Raw genomic sequence first — 17,718 nt, 5'->3', positions numbered from 1 at the left:
ACGTCTTTCTTAGAGTAGAATTCCATTTAATAAATGTAGAAGGTAAGAGGAATAACAAAAACCACTGATTAAGCAAACACCACAGTAATAAGTGTTGCAGACAAAATCCAGTAATGGATGCCAAATTACTGGGTGAAAATTTGAGGGTTTATATAGATCCAAAGTGTCTCACCCAAGATATATTTTAGCACAAAAGAGAAAGGTGGTAACTTTACAATGGTGAAACTTGGCAGAACCACCTTAACCAAGTGAGCAAGGTAAACATCAGTAATAAGACATACAGTATGCTGGGGAAATTTCCTATATATACACGCAAGGAGCTTCTGATCCCCAAGGGGCTGAACTGGAGCAGTGGGTTACAACAGCAACTACCAGAACCATCGGATTGTAGAGGGGGACAACAGATTTCCAAAAACATGGGGTGATCCTCTGGGTGGCCAAAAACATAAAAGTGTCAAATGGAAAAATAAAACCATAAAGGAGCTAGAAGAAAGCACTAATTTTTTTAACCTTGGAGTGAAGGATCCCCTGCTAAGCCTGCCATAAAAGGATGACATCAAGAAGTCATAAAAAAGGCTGATAAATATAAATAATATAATCCAACCTAAAAATCATCATAAGTCATGTAAAGTAGCCAATTTCTTTACTATACAAGGAACACTTATATACCAAATTTTAAAAAGTAACAGCCCGGGCGCCTAGGTGGCTCAGCTGGTTAAGCGACTGCCTTCGACTCAGGTCATGATCCTGGAGTCCCGGAATCGAGTCCCACATCGGGCTCCCTGCTCTGCGGGGAGTCTGCTTCTCCCTCTAACCCTTCCCCCTCTTGCGCTCTCTCTCTCACTCTCTCTCTCTAATAAATAAATTTTAAAAAAAAATTAAAAATTTAAAATAAATAAATAAATAAAAAGTAACAGCCTAATAGGAAAAGAGGCAAAGAAAAAAAAAAAATTCACTCATTTGTTCAGTGTTTGCCGAATGCTTAAAGTATGCAAGGCCTGGTTTTAGACACTAGAGATGTGGCTTTGCAAAAAACAGCAAAGGGGGTGCCTGGCTGGCTCAGTTCATGGAGCATGCAACTCTTGATCCAGGGGTCATAAGTTCAAGCCCCATGTTGGGTGTAGAGCCTACTTAAAAACACCCACCCCCCCACACACACAATTTAAAAAGCAGTAATTAAAAAAAATAGTAAAGAGGGGCACCTGGGTGTCTCAGTCGGTTAAGCTTCTGCCTTTGGCTCAGGTCATGGTCCCAGTGTCCTGGGATCGAACCCCACGTCAGGCTCCCTGCCCCGCGGGAAGTCTGCTTCTCCCTCTCCCATTCCCCCTGCTTGTGTTCCCTCTCTCGCTGTGTCTCTGTCAAATAAATAAATAAAATCTTAAAAAAAAATAGTGAAGGAAAAGAAAAAAAACAAGGAAAAATAAATACCAAAGGTTGATAAATAGATGAAAAGATTCTCAACGTCACTTATACTTTTTTTTTTTTTAAGATTTTATTCATTTATTTGAGAGAGAATGAGATAGAGCATGAGAGGGGGGAGGGTCAGCGGGAGAAGCAGACCCCCTGCCGAGCAGGGAGCCCAATGCGGGACTCGATCCCGGGACTCCAGGATCATGACCTGAGCCGAAGGCAGTCGCTTAACCAACTGAGCCACCCAGGCACCCACTTATACTTTTTTTTAATCGAAATATTTTTTAAAGATTTTATTTATTTGAGGGGTGCCTGGGTGGCGCAATCGGTTAAGCGTCTGCCTTTGGCTCAGGTCATGATCCCAGGGTCCTGGGATCGAGCCCCACATCGGGCTCCCTGCTCCATGGGAAGCCTGCTTCTCCCTCTCCCACTCCCCCTGCTTGTGTTCCCTCTCTCGCTGTGTCTCTCTCTCTGTGTCAAATAAATAAAATCTTAAAAAAAAAAAAAGATTTTATTTATTTGAGAGAGAGAGAGCGAGCATGAGCAGGGGCAGAGGCAGAGAGGGAGAAGCAGGCTCCCCGCTGAGAAAGGAGCCTACCGTGGGCCTCGATCCCAAGACCCTGAGATCATGACCTGAGCCGAAGGCAGATGCTTAACTGACTAAGCCACCCAGGCACCCCATACCTATCCTTTCTTAAGGGACTTTATTTTTTTTAAAGATTTTATTTATTTGAGAGAGAGTGAGAGAGCATATGAGCGGGGAGGGGCAGAGAAAAAGAATCTGAAGCAGATTCTACACTGAGCGCTGAGCCCAACGTGGGGCTGCATCTCATGACCCTGAGATCATGACCTGAGCCGAAACCAAGACTTGAATGCTTAACCAACTGAGCCACCCAGGCGCCCTCTTAAGGGCCTTTAAAGCTTTCTGGTTTCTACATGTATGAAGTTACAGGAAAACATTTTGTTTTTCTATAGAGATACATTTTTCTAAGCTTAAGTGATCAAAACTAATTCTAGCTTTGTATTTTTATTATTCATTCAGCAAACATTTACTGAGCTAACTGCTTTATGCCTCTCAATGTGCTTGATAAGGGGAACATAGATTAAATTATCACAGCATGGGGCGCCTGGGTGGCTCAGTCATTAAGCGTCTGCCTTCGGCTCAGGTCATGATCCCAGAGTCCTGGGATCCAGCCCCACATCGAGCTCCCTGCTCAGCGGGAAGCCTGCTTCTCCCTCTTCCACTCCCCCTGCTGGTGTTCCTTCTCTCGCTGTGTCTCTGTCAAATAAATACATAAAATCTTTTAAATAAATAAATAATCACAGCATAACATGACTAGTGCAATAAAAGAAGTTTGTACAAAGTACTTGGGAAGCTGAGAGGAGACATCACTCAGTAACTGCCAACAGACTTTTCAGAAGACTTTCCAGAGGAGATAACTGAGCCAGTTCATGACAGAAGAGGAGTATTTTTCTGCCATGGGTTTGCCACCTAGTAAAAATTTGGGAAATGAAAAGAACCACATCAACATCAAAGTCCTCCGAGAGGTAGATTTAGATAGGGCCACTACCTCTTGAATTACAAATGTGGTGGAGGAAGGGAACCATTGAAAGTTGGAAAAGAAAAAAAAAGTTTGGAAAAGGAGGCTGCTGATGTGGAGCCACCTGGGTGTAGAAATTGAAGGCTGAGCATGAACATGACACCATCCTCAATATCTCCCTCATGAAATTTGAGAACTTTTAGTACCAGATCACAAGATCCTCATAGAGAACATCACTGCAGCAACTTAACCAGGCTGACATTGCTGTTCTGATTATTGCTGCTGATAAAATACCAAGCTAGTATCTCAAGGAATAGGCAGACCCGTGAGCTTGGAATATCAGTCTGTATTTTTCTCTTCTTGTAATGTCCTTTTCACATTTTCTTTTCTTTTTTTTTTTAAGATTTTATTTATTTATTGACAGAGAGACACAGCGAGAAAGGGAACACAAGCAGGGGGAGTGGGAGAGGGAGAAGCAGGCTTCCCGCTGAGCAAGGAGCCCGATGCGGGGCTCGATCCCAGGACCCTGGGATCATGACCTGAGCCAAAGGCAGACGCTTAACCGACTGAGCCACCCAGGCGCCCCTCCTTTTCATGTTTTCATAGCAGGGTAATGTTGGCCTCACAAAATGATTTGGAAGTATCTTCTTTGTTCTATGAAATAATATGTGTAATTATTTTTAAGGCCTTATTTGTTAGAGATATATACTGAAATAATTACAGGATAAATTATATGATATGTAGGATTTGTTTTATTTTTTTTTTTAAGATTTTATTTATTTATTTGACACACAGAGAGAGAGAGAGCACAAGCAGGGGGAGCAGCAGAGGGAGAGGGAGAAGCAGACTCCCTGCTGAGCAGGGAGCCCGATGCAGGGCTCCATCCCAGGACCCTGAGATCATGACCTGAGCCACCTGAGGGTGGCTCAGTGCATTAAGTATCTGACTCTTGATTTCAGCTCAGGTCATGATCTCAGGGTCGTGGTATAGAGCCCCGAGTTGGGCTCCTTGTGCTCAGCATGGAGTCTGCTTGGGATTCTCTTTCTTCCTCTCCCTCTGCTCCTCCCTAACCCCCAGCACACTCCTCCTCCCCTAAAATAAATAAATAAATAAATCTTTAAAAAATGCTTCAGAAAAAAATTAAAAGAATAGATGAAACAAGAATGATAGAATGTTAATAATTCTGCAAGTGTAATTATGGGTACCTGGGGGTTTATTATACTATTTTTGTACTTTTAAATATGTTAGACTTTTTCTGTAAGAAAAGGTTTTTTAAAAAGGGAAAAAGTTCTGTCTAGTATATTTCAGCACACTCTTGTTATAAGATTGACTGATCTTAGGGCGCCTGGGTGGCTCAGATGGTTAAGCGTCTGCCTTCGGCTCAGGTCATGATCCCAGGGTCCTGGGATCGAGTCCCACATCGGGCTCCCGGCTCAGCGGGGAGCCTGCTTCTCCCTCTGACCCTCTCCCCTCTCATACTGTTTCTCTCTCGCTCGCTCTCTAAAAAAATAAATAAATAAATAAATAAATCTTTAAAAAAAAGATTGACTGATCTTAGAAACTCAGTCTTCACTTAACCACAGTGATAAAACTAATGCACCCATCTCCCAGATAAAAAGACATAGGATTGTCAACTTGACTAGTTGGATGTAGAGGCAGTCCAAGGCTTTAAACAGTGTTTATTTCAGTGGCAAGTCCTTACAGGTGACCTACTATGCCTTGATCCAGGGGATGTTAGAGTTTGATTCTGGCACCTTATCCCCATTCCAACCAGAAATGCTACTAGATCTGGGTTTCTTTAGCCAGTTTTCTTAGTATAGTTATTGGCCTCAACAATTTTATATTTTCTCTTCTCTCTGTAGGGTGGCTCAACAGAATTCATTATGTTAATACCATCAATCAGTTGTTTCACACTTAATATATAAGCCAGAAGAGAAAGCTGGAGCATTAAATATACATAAATATACCCAAATATACACACAGAGCGTTTTGGAAAAGTCAGGGAGGATTATAAACTCAAGGGATTTAAAATTTTCTGCATCTAATCATAAACTGACTACTAAACTAACGGAGAAGAAGTATCAGACAGATGTTCAGATTGTTTCCATATCTTGGCTATTGTGAATAATGCTGCAATGAGCATGGGACTGCAGGTATCCATTTGAGATCTATTTCATTTCCTTTGAATATAAACCCAGAATTGGGATTGCTGGATCATATAGTAGTTCTGTTTTAATTTTTTGAAGATCCTCCTTGGTGGCTGTACAAATTTACATTCCCAAAACCAGTACACAAAGGTTCACTTTTCTCTACATGGGGGTACCTGGCCATAACAAGTCTTGCCAACACTTGTTATCTTTTTGATAATAGCCATTTTAATATGTGTGAGGTGATATCTCACTGTGGTTTTTGAGTTGCATTTTCCTGATGATTAATGACATTGAGTACTGTTTGTTGTACCTATTGGCCATTTATATGCCTCCTTTGGAAAAATGTCTATTCAGCAAGTCTGCCCATTTTTTAATGGAATTGTTTGGGGTTTTTTGCTATTGAGTTGTATTTTTGTGTTCTCTTTATGATATCTTTTCCTAACTCAATATCACAGAGATTTTTCTCCTCTGCTTTCCTCTAGAAGTTATATTTTAGGTTTTAGGGATTTGGGTCTGTGATCCATTTTAAGTTACTTTTTTTAATCTGTTGCTAGGCAAGTGTCAAGGCTCATTTTTTTATATATCAATGTCCAATTGTTCCCACAACTAGTTTTTGAAAGATTATCCTTTCTCTATTGAATAATCTTGGAACCTTTGTTGACAATGAATTGACTATCAGTACTCAATTTTTTCCACTGATATATTTGCCTATATTTATACCAATACCACATAGTCTTGATTATTATAGCTTTAGAATAAGTCTTATAATTAGATAGTATGAGTCCTCCAACTATGTTCTTTTTCAAAATTATTTTGGCTATTTTAGATCCTTTGTTTTTTCATATAAATTTTAGAATCAGCTTACCAATTTCTTGGTAATGTTAATTACCAAGATTTGGGAAGAATTCTTTTTTAAAGATTTTATTTATTTATTTGACAGAGAGAGACACAGCAAGAGAAGGAACACAAGCAGTGGGAGTGGGAGAGGGAGAAGTAGGCTTCCCGCGGAGCAGGGAGCCTGACTCGGGGCTTGATCCCAGGACCCTGGGATCATGACCTGAGCCGAAGGCAGACACTTAACTGACTGAGCCACCCAGGTGCCCCAAGATTTGGGAAGAATTAACAGTTTAACAATTATGACTCTTCAATACATAAACAAGGTAGGTCTCTCCATTTATTTAAATCTTCCTTAATTTATCTCATCAATTGTAGTTTCAAAATACAAATCTGGAAAAAAAAAACCACACAAAACCAAGATACAAATCTGGCACATATTTTGTTAGATTTATCCCTAAATATTTCGTCTTATTTTTGCTCTTGTAAATGGTATTTTTAACACTAATTTTCGATTAGTTGTTGCTATTATGTAGAATTATGATTGATTTTAGTATATTAATCTGTGTCCTAAAACATTGTTATTCTTGCAGTTCTGGTAGCTTTCTTGTAGATTCTCTAGGATCTTCTATGTAGATGATCATGTTGTCTTTGTTTCTTTTTTAATTTTTTTAAAGTAATCTCTATACCCAACATGGGGCTCAAACTCATGATCCCAAGATCAGGAGTCACATGCTCTACGGACTGAGCCATGTAGGCACTCCTGATCTTGCTGTCTTTGAATAAAGAAATGTCACAGGGACTTAAAAGATAATTAAAGAGGGATCCCGCTGGCCAAATTTGGGACAATTTGAGCATCAAAATAAATACTGACAGTACAGAATTATTATTTATAATAAAAGCCTCCATAAGCTGATATGAATAGATATATATAGATAAATGAATGAATGGGTGAATGAATGGTGGAGAAGGGAAAGCTCTTCTTTCAGTTAAATGTAAATTAATAAATGAGAAAGGAATGATAAGATTGGAAAATAATCATTTCAAAACCATAATAATTGATTCAGGCAAGTATCATCAATGCATGATGCTAAAACTAGCCGGTGAAAGTTTGAAGAGTAAGAGGGTATTTACACAGTCTCAAAGTATCTCCATACAAAATACTTATTAACTGTAAAAGGTAAAAAAGTAACTTTATAGTGGAAAAGCCTGGCAAACATCACCTTAACCAAGTGAACAAAAGCAAGGGAAGTTAACATCACTGGTAATGGTATTAATTAACAGCATGAGTGTTCTTCTACAATGCGCTGAAAAGAACTCGGCATCACTTCTGTGGAACTACAGCTAAACTAACATGACCTAAATCTAACACCAGAGAAAGTCAAATTGAGAGACATTAGCTCAAAAAACAACTAGGTTTACAGGAAGGTGAGTAAACAAACTTCTTCATTCCTCCTACTAATTACAACTAAAACCCCTAAACACTATATAGAAAACAAACATAAGACTCTGAATGGTGGAGAGAAGACAAACCAGCAAGGAACCTCAGGACAACAGGAATGACATGGTGGTGAGAGCCCTGGGTTTTCTTTTTGTCTTGTGTTTTTCTTCTTTTGTCTTGTGAGATCCCTGGGTTTTCTTTTTGTTTTCTTTCTTTCAGATCCCTGGATCTGAAGAAGTTGGCAAACTTGAAACCAATAGGTACAGATAAAAAAGCCCCAACAAGGGCGCCTGGGTGGCTCAGTTGGTTAAGCGACTGCCTTCGGCTCAGGTCATGATCCTGGAGTCCCTGGATCAAGTCCCGCATCGGGCTCCCTGCTCAGCGGGGAGTCTGCTTCTCCCTCTGACCCTCCTCCCTCTCATGCTCTCTGTCTCTCATTCTCTCTGTCTCAAATAAATAAATATAATCTTTAAAAAAAAAAAAAGCCCCAACAAAAGCCCATTTTTTAAGCCAAAAAACGAGGAAGAGGGCAGCCTGGCAAGACAGAAAATTTTTACACAATACCACACTCCAGCCAAATAACACAGGAAAAAAACTATGGCCCAGCCCACATCCACGTCAGCAAAGGCTGACTGGGGAGCCTAAATTTTCACCCTTGCAGCCTATAACAAGGTGCCCCAACACCCCTATGAAATAGCATCAAAGAAAGCCAAGTAGGGAACCAGGACTTTCATCCTATCTTGGGGTAGCAAGAACTCCTACCCCAGGGCATCAGTGGAGACCATGTAGAGATATGGAGCTCAAACCTCCCACCAGCCTAACAGGAACCCTCCACATTCAGGTATCAATGGAAATCAAGTGAAGAACCTGAATTTCTACCTCTACCTGACAGTAACAAGATGGCACATCCCCTTCCCCTGCTGGAGTGCTATCAGAGAACGCCAACTAAAACAGGCTTAAATAAGACCCAGAATCATATTTGAAGACACAGATGAAAATGTCCAGGTTTCAATGGAGAATCACGAGGAATCAAGATCTCTAACTGAATGAAAAAAAGACAATAGAGACAACACTAAAATGACAGGGATGACACATTTCCTATTGAGGAAAAATAATTCAGATGACAGTGAATTTCTTTTCAAAAATTTTTATTTATTTATTTTAAGTAATTTCTACACCCAACATGGGGCTCAAATTCACAACCCCAAAATCAAGAGTCACATGCTCTACCAACTTAGCCAGCCAAGTACCCCTAAATGACAGTGAATTTCTTATCAGAAACCATGGAGGCGGGAAGAGAGTGGCACAATATTTTTACAATGATGAAAGAATTGACAACTCAGAATCCTATACTCAGTGAAAATATCTTTCAGGGTTGAAGGGGAAATCAAGATACTGTCAGATGAGGAAAAACTAAGAGACTATGTAGTCATAAGACCTGTCCTAAAAGAATAGCTAAAGGAGTTCTCTAAACAGAAAAGAAATTGTAGGGCGCCTGGGTGGCTCAGTTGGTTAAGCGACTGCCTTTGGCTCAGGTCATGATCCTGGAGTCCCTGGATCGAGTCCCGCATCAGGCTCCCTGCTCGGCAGGGAGTCTGCTTCTCCTTCTGACCCTCCCCCCTCTCATGTGCTCTCTCTCATTCTCTCTCTCTCAAATAAAAAAAAAATCTTTAAAAAAAAAAGAAAAGAAATTGTAGAAGAAGGTACTTTTGAACATCAAGGAAGAAAAAAGAACACGATAAGTAAAAATATATGTCAGGTAGGGGCGCCTGGGTGATTCAGTCAGTTAAACATCTGCCTTCAGCTCAGGTCATGATCTCAGGGTCCTGGGATCGAGCCCCACATCTGGCTCCCTGCTCAGTGGGGAGCCTGCTCCTCCCTCTCCCTCTGCAGCTCCCCCTTCTTGTGCTCTCTCTCTCTCTGTCAAATAAGTAAATAAAAAAATACATATATATAATATATAAATATATATAAATAAATATATATAATATGTAAATATATATAAATAAATATATATAATATATATATAATATATTTACATATTATATATATATATTTTCTCCTCTTGATTTTGTTTGACTTAGTGTTTGTGGTATGCTTGTCGAACATATTCCTCCCGACTATGTTTGACAGTTGAAGCAAAAATTATACCACTATTATGGACTGAATGTTGTGTCCCTCCAAAATTCATATGGTGAAACCTAATGCACAAGGTAATGGTATTAGGAGGTGGGGCCTTCTGAAGGTGATTAGGTCATGTGGTCATAGTTCTTATGAATGGAAGTAGCGGCTTTATAAAAAAGACCCTATAGAGCTCCCTAGCCCCTTCCACCATGTGAGGACACAGTGAGAAGTCAGTAATCTGCAACCCAGAAGAGGGTCTTCACCAGAACTTGCTTCCTCCAGAACTATGAGAAATTTTTGCTGTTTAGAGGCCACCCAATCTGGGGCACCTGGGTGGCTCAGTCAGTTAAGTGTCTGCCCTTGTCAGGTCATGATTCCAGGGTCCTAGGTTTAAGGCCCATGTCAAGCTCCCTGTTCAGCAGGGAGTCTGCTTCTCCCTTCCCTCTGCTCCTCCCTGTCCTGCTTGTGCTCTCTCTCTGCCTCTCAAATAAATAAACAAAATCTTTAAAAAAAATAAATAAAAGCCACCCAGTTTATGGTATTTTGTTATAGCAGTCCAAATGGACTAAGACAATCACCGTCTGATGTTTTAAATATATGTAGAGGAAATATTTGAGACAGCAGAATGCTGGCAGTTCTAGAAGTACTTTAAGGCAAGTAAGGGAAATAAAAGGCATTCGAATTGGAAAGGAAGAAATAAAACTGTCCCATTTGCAGATGACATGATTGTTACATAGAAAAAACAAGGAGGGACACCTGGGTGGCTCAGTGGGTTCAGTGTCTGCCTTCGTCTCTGGTCATGAGCCCAGGGTCCTGGGATCGAGCCCCACATCGGGCTCCCTTCTCAGTAGGGAGCCTGCTTCTCCCTCTGCCTGCCGCTGCCCCTGCTCATGCTCTTTCTCCCTCTCTCTGTGACAAAAAAAAAAAAAAAAAAACAAGGAAAAGAAATCTACCAAAGAAATTTAAGAACCAGTATGCGAGGTCAGCAAGATCTTAGGATATAAGATAACCATATAAAAATAAACTGCATTTTTATATACTAGCAATGAACATGTGGACACTTAGATTAAAATACAATACCATTTAGATCACTCAGAAAAGAAGAGAAATATTTATGGATAAATCTAGCATTGTGATCTATGAAGCACAAAGTTTTTTTTGTTTTTTTGGGTTTTTTTAAAGATTTCATTTATTTGACAGAGAGAGACACAGCAAGAGAGGGAACACAAGCAGGGGGAGTGGGAGAGGGAGAAGCAGTCCCCCCCACAGAGCAGGGAGCCCGATGAAGGGCTCAATCCCAGGACCCCGGAATCCCAGGACCCTGGGATCATGACCTGAGCCAAAGGCAGACGCTTAATGACTGAGCCACCCAGGCGCCCCAAAGCACAGAGTTTAATTTTTATAAAGTCCAATTCATATATATATTTTTCTCTCTTTTTTTAAGATTTTATTTTTAATTAATCTCTACAGCCAACATGGGGCTGGAACTCACAACTCTGAGATGAAGAGTTCCACAAACTGAGCCAGCCAGACACCCCCATATATATTTTTTCTTTTGTGGCTTGTGCTTTTGATATGATATCTAGGCAACCATTGCTTAATCCAAGGTCACAAAGACCAGCTGAATTACAAAAGAAATAAGAAAGATAACCTTTTCAACAAATCATGTTAGAGTATCTGCACATCTATAAGGAGAAAAATGTACTTTGACCTAAGTCTTGCACCACATAATAAATTAACTCAAAGTGGATCATGGACTTAAATGTAAACTGTAAAACTACAAGACGCTCAGGAAAAAATATAGCAGAAAATCTTTGGGATATAGGTCTAGGCAAAGAGTTTTTAGACTTGAAACCAAAAGCATTATCCATGAAAATAAGCTGATGAATTTTACTTCATCAAAACGAAAAACTCTCTGAAAGACTTCGTTAAGAGGATGAAAAGGCAGACTATGGACTGAAATAAAATATTTGCAAACCATATATCCGACCAAGGACAAGTATTTAAATACATTAACAACTCTCAAAACCCAGCAGTAGCCTTTTGCCTTGTCACATCCATGAAAGCAAGATGGGTCACCAGCAGTTCTATTGAAGCCATTGATGAGAATTCAGCCAAGCTGCTTATTACTCTTGCCAACTTTGCTCAAATCAGCACAACCTGGTCTGGAAATAAGGCCTCAGTTAAGTGACAGCAGTGTTTGCATCAGTGTGCAAAGGGATAGGCTGCATCCAGTTGGACACGTGATATTCCTTGAACGGCTCATCCAAGACATCTAGCGACAAAACAAACAAACAAAAGCAATGCTAGCTCTTTGCACTTTAAGCAATGGAGATAACAGTGAGAACAACAAACTTAACAGTAAATGGGAAACAATATAAATAGAAAACAGTCCAAAAGCAAAGAATCCATAGACAAAAGACATAAAGAGACATTTTTTTTTTAAGATTTTTATTTATTTATTTGAGACAGAGAGAATGAGAGAGAGAGCACATGAGAGAGGGAAGGGTCAGAGGGAGAAGCAGGCTCCCTGCCGAGCAGGGAGCCCGATGCGGGACTCGATCCAGGGACTCCAGGATCATGACCTGAGCCGAAGGCAGTCGCTTAACCAACTGAGCCACCCAGGCGCCCCATAAAGAGACATTTTAACAAGGAAGATATATAGATGGCAAATAAACACATGAAAAGATGTTCGACATCGTTAGCCATTAGGGAAATGCAAAATAAAATCATGATGAGCTACCACCTCACCCCACTCACACCGCTAAAATAAAAAATACAGACAATACCAAGTGTTACTGAAGATTTGGTGAAACTGCTTTGCTCATACATTGCTGCTGGGAATGCAAAATGGTATAGCCACTTTGGAAAACAATCTGACAGTTTCTTTTAAAAACTAAACATGTAACTATCATACAACTCAGCAGTTGCAGTCCTGGGCAGTTCTCCAGAGAAATAAAGAATTAGAATCACAGAAAAACCTGTATGTAAGTGTTTATAGTAGCTTTATGCGTCATAGTAAAAAATTGGCAACACCCCAGATGTCTTTCAACAGATCCATACCATGAAATACTACTCAGCGAGAAGGAAAGATTGCTGCATGCAACAACCTACATGAATCTCCAGAGAACTATGCTGGGTGAAAAAAGCCAATCCAAAAGGTTACATACCATATGGTTCTATCTATATAACTTTCTTGAAACAAAATTATAGAAATGGAGAACAGAGTACTGCTTTCCAGGATTAAGGAGGAGATAAGGGTGAGAAGAAAATGAAGGTGGCTATAAAAGGGCAACATGAAGGATGCTTCTGGTGATGGAAATGTTCCATATCTTGACTGTATTATTTGATATTATGCCACAGTTTTGCAAGATGTTACCAATGGGGCAAACTAGGGAAAGGGTACATGAGCTCTCTCTGTAATATTCCTTAGAACTGCATGCAACTCTATAATTATCTCACATTAAAAATTTAGTTAAAAAATAACTTGCCTAGGAGCACCTGGCTGGCTCAGTCAATAGAGTATGTGACTCTTGATCTCGGGGTTGCGAGTTCAAGCCCCATGTTGGGCATAGAGCCAACTTAAAAATTTTAAAAAAATAACTTGCCTATATTCTTAAAAAAAAAGAGTCAGTGTCATGAAATATAAAGAAAGATTCAGGAAATGATCCAGAATAAAGAAGACTAAAGAGACATAACAACTCATAATCTTGGATTTTCTTTTGCTATCAAGGATATTATTGAGATAATTGGCAACATTTGAACAAAGCCTATAGATTATAAAATCATATTGTGTCCCTCTCATCCCCTAATTTTGTTAAATGTATGCTGGTAGTATAAGAAATTTCTTGTTTATTGTAGGTAATATACACTGAAGTATGAGGGGGGAAAGGGGTATCATGTATGCAACTTGGCACAATTCAGAAAAAAAGTAGAGAGGGCAAAAGAGATAAGCAAGTGTAGGTAAATGTTAACAATTGGAGAATCTGTGTGAAGGATATTCAGGAATTCTATGTGCTATTCTTGTAACTTTTCTGTAATCTGAAATTATGTCAAAATAAAAAACATTCAAATCAGAAAACATAAACTGTGATATAACCATATAATGAAAGGCTATTCTTCAACAAAAATGGACAAACTACTTGGAACAACACGGATAAGTCTCAAAAACAATACCCTGAATGAAAGAAGCCTTACTAAAAAGAGTACATGATGTTACAAATGGCCAACAGACACATGAAAAAATGCTTAACATCACTTGGCATCAGGGAAATACAAATCAAAACCACAATGAGATACCACCTCACACCAGTCAGAATGGCTAAAATTAACAACTCAGGAAACAAAAGATGTTGGCAAGGTTGTGGAGAAAGGGGAAACTGCTTACACTGTTGGTGGGAATGCAAACTGGTGCAGCTACTCTGGAAAACAGTACGGAGGTTCCTCAAAAAGTTAAAAATAGAGCTACCCTATGACCCAGCAATTGCACCACTAGGTATTTATCCGAAGGAAATAAACATAATGATTCGAAGGGGCACATGCACCCCAATTTTTATAGCAGCAATGTCCACAATAGCCAAACTATGGAAAGAGCCCAGAAGTCCATTGACAGATGAATGGATGAAGAAGAGGTGGTTTATATATACTATGGAATAGTATTCAGCCATCAAAAAGAATGAAATCTTGCCATTTGCAATGACGTGGATGGAACTAGAGGGTATTATGCTAAGTGAAATAAGTTAATCAGAGAGACAAATACCATATGATTTCATGGTGGAATTTAAGAAAAAAACAGATGAACATAAGGGAAGGGAAGGAAAAATAAAGTAAGATGAAAATTGAGAAGTAGGCAAACCATAAGAGACACTGAACTCTAGGAAACAAACAGGGTTGCTGGAGTGGAGGGGGTAAGGGGATAGGGTAACTGGGTGATGCACATTAAGGAGGGCACGTGATATAATGAGCACTGGGTGTTATATGCAACCGATAAATGACTAAATTCTACCTCTGCAACTAATAATAAAAAAAAGAATACATGTTGTACAATATGTCTATATGAAGTTCTAGGATAGGCAAAATTAATCTATGATGGAAAAAATCAGAACAGAGGTTGCCTCTGGAGGGTGGAGGGGGCAATGTTTCTGAGAAAGGCCATGAGAAACTTTCTAGATTGCTCAGGATCTTCTGAATCTTCATAGAAGTTTGGGGTTACATAGTTGTGTACATTTGTCATAACTCATCAAATGGTACATTTATGATTGTACCTTTCATGGTATGTAAATTTTATCTAAAAAATAACCAAATACCAACTACTATTTAATATTACATATGCTCAAGTGTTTGGGCGAAGTATTCTGTTGTCTCTAACTTACTCTGAAAATCATGAAACAATGAAATGGCAATTGTAGAATCTACATAGTGGATGTAGCATTCACTGTAAAATAATTTGTGTCTATGTTTGACATTTTTATAATAAGATACCGGGAAAAAAGTCACTGAGATCAAATGGCAAACATTCCAGATTTCTAAAAATTCTAGGATTCAATTGCACACAAATAGTGAAAAAACTTTGTCACTGAACCAAAATTTTGATGAATTGTTACACAATTCCTAATCCTGAGAAGTGCTCCAGAAGTGACCTTGTTAACTCTGACCAGTAGGTTTCATTTTCCCTACTTAGCATTGATTTCTCAAGCTCTTTTCAAATTCTCACTCCTCCATGAAACTTTTCCTGATTTGTCCTTCTCTCTTGTTAACTCTAGTCAAATTGGATCAAATCACATTTTTATGAACTGCGTCCTGCTTATTCCAGCCCCTGCCCCAGACCTTTGTAGGCACTGAGAGCCTGCTACCTACAGATTCTGCTCCATCAGCCCCAAACTAATGAGGACCTTGCCTGGTACAATACCTGTTCCTTTTCCTCTACTGAGGATATAGACTGCTGCCCTTGGCCTGCTGTGGACAGTGCTGGATGTCTGCAGGAACACTGAATTGAGTCTTCCTGTTTACCCCTCCAGTGTGCATGATTAGTCTAGACAAAGACCTCCGGCCTGGGTCCTTGATTCTCACTCCAGTTTCCTTCCAGGGTTGCATCCTGCCCCTGGAGCCTGTTTTTCAGTCAAGTTAACGCTCTGACCCCTTATAAAGTTTCTAACCATCCCTTTATGCAGTATTACTTACACTGACACATAGGATTTTTTCTCTTCTACTTGTTGGCCAGTATCTGCTGATGAGAAATCCTGTAACCATGTCCTGAACCCCTCACTTTGGGACCTTCAGAGACTGATCCCCAAATGATTTGATTTGGATTCAGTGATGGGGCTTCATCCCAGCCCCCTCATGCTTTATCCTGGTCTCACCTATTCTAAGGTCCTTACTAGAAGGTCCCTGCATGTGAAACTGAGAGCCATGTCATTACAACAATTATTTCCATGCATCTTATTTTTTCAATTGTAAGAGCCTTAAACATAGGGGTGGCCTGGCTGGCTCAGTCAGTGGAGCATCTGACTCTTGATCTCAGGGTCGTGAGTTTGAGCCCCACATCGGGTGTAGAGATTACTTAAAATAAAAAAAATTTTAAAAGCCTTAAATATAAAAGTTATGTCTAATTTATCTTCCCACTTCTCACAATACTTTGCACATTGTTTGCATAAAGTAAATAAATAATAGACTGATGGAATATTTAATAAATTAGAGAGTTTCATGACCATTTTCATAAATTGCTAGGGAAAAAATTCTCATTGCCAGTCACACTGGACAAGTTGGTATGTCCAAATATCCTCTGTGCTTGCTGGACTTGTACCTGCTTTTTTTTTTTTTTTTTTTTAAGATTTTACTTATTTATTTGACAGAGAGAGAGAGAGCACAGCTGGGGGAGCAGGAGAGGGAGAAGCAGGCTCTCCGCTGAGCGGGGAGCCCGACGCGGGGCTCGATCCCAGGACCCCGGGATCCTGACCTGAGCCGAAGACAGACGCTTAACGGACTGGGCTACACAAGCACCCCTATGCCTGCTTTTTAACTACATATATTCTCAGGCTTCACCCTAAACTTACTGAACCCCAGGCTCTGAGAACAGAGCCACAGGTTTGTGGTAGAGGGTGGAAGCTTCACACATAGCCAGTTTGGTGGAGAAACTGTGACAGGGGGCTTACTTTAGGGTACCATCTGGGGAGCTTTTCAAGGGCAGCTTCCTTGAGTCCAGCTCCAGCAATTGATTCAGAAGGGCTTGAGAGGAGCCCCAGAATCTGCATTATAAATCGGCCCACAGTGGTTGTGATGCTGGCAGCCCTGGGTCAGACTTTGAAAGACACTGATTTGAGAAGTAATCTTTTCATCAGTAGAAATTTCTGTCACTCCCTCCTGAATGGTATCATCACAGACACGGCGATAGATAAATTGTAGTATATACCAAAAATGAAAATTAATGAGACATAGCCATATACAACATATAACAACAAAATAATATTGCATTAAAAGAGGTCAGTACGAAAGAATGCATACTTTATAATTCTATATATAAAGTTCAAAACCAGGCAAAGCTACTTGCCTGTTGGGGAATTCATAGGTGGATGGTGACCCTGTAGAGAAAAGCACGGATATGATTGCCATAAAAGTCAGGATAATGGTTATTTCTAGGGGTGGGTTGGTGGAGGTAGTTGTAATAGAAAATGGATACAAGGTGGGCGCCTGGGTGGCTCAGTTGGTTAAGCGACTGCCTTCGGCTCAGGTCATGATCCTGGAGTCCCGGGATCGAGTCCCGCATCGGGCTCCCTGCTCAGTGGGGAGTCTGCTTCTCCCTCTGACCCTCCTCCCTCTCATGCTGTCTCTCATTCTCTCTCTCTCAAATAAATAAATAAAATCTTTAAAAAAAAAAAGAAAATGGATACAAGGTATTATTCTATGGTAGTGGAAATGTTCTAGTTCTTGAACTGGGTGTTCACTTTAGATTTTTCTTTAAACAGTGAATTTTCATTATATAAACTTCTATGTATATTTCACAATAAAAAAAGTTTTAAAAAATTCCCTGTCATTGCTCATTTTTTCCTCTAAGTCTTCCTTGAAATTTTCCAGTTACCACTCTCACCTGGAAATCACTATAAGTTAATTTCGTAATTGAGATTTCACAAGATGCTAGATCAAAATGCTTTACTGATAGCCCAATATAGAATATCTAACACTTCTCTTCTCTTGTTCCTGGAATTCATAATCCAGAAACCCC

The sequence above is a fragment of the Mirounga angustirostris genome, unplaced genomic scaffold (assembly GCF_029215605.1).
Source record: "Mirounga angustirostris isolate CCGP_5_RB_7025 unplaced genomic scaffold, mMirAng1.0.hap1 SCAF_9, whole genome shotgun sequence".
NCBI lineage: Eukaryota > Metazoa > Chordata > Mammalia > Carnivora > Phocidae > Mirounga > Mirounga angustirostris.
This window is presented reverse-complemented; position numbering follows the sequence as displayed.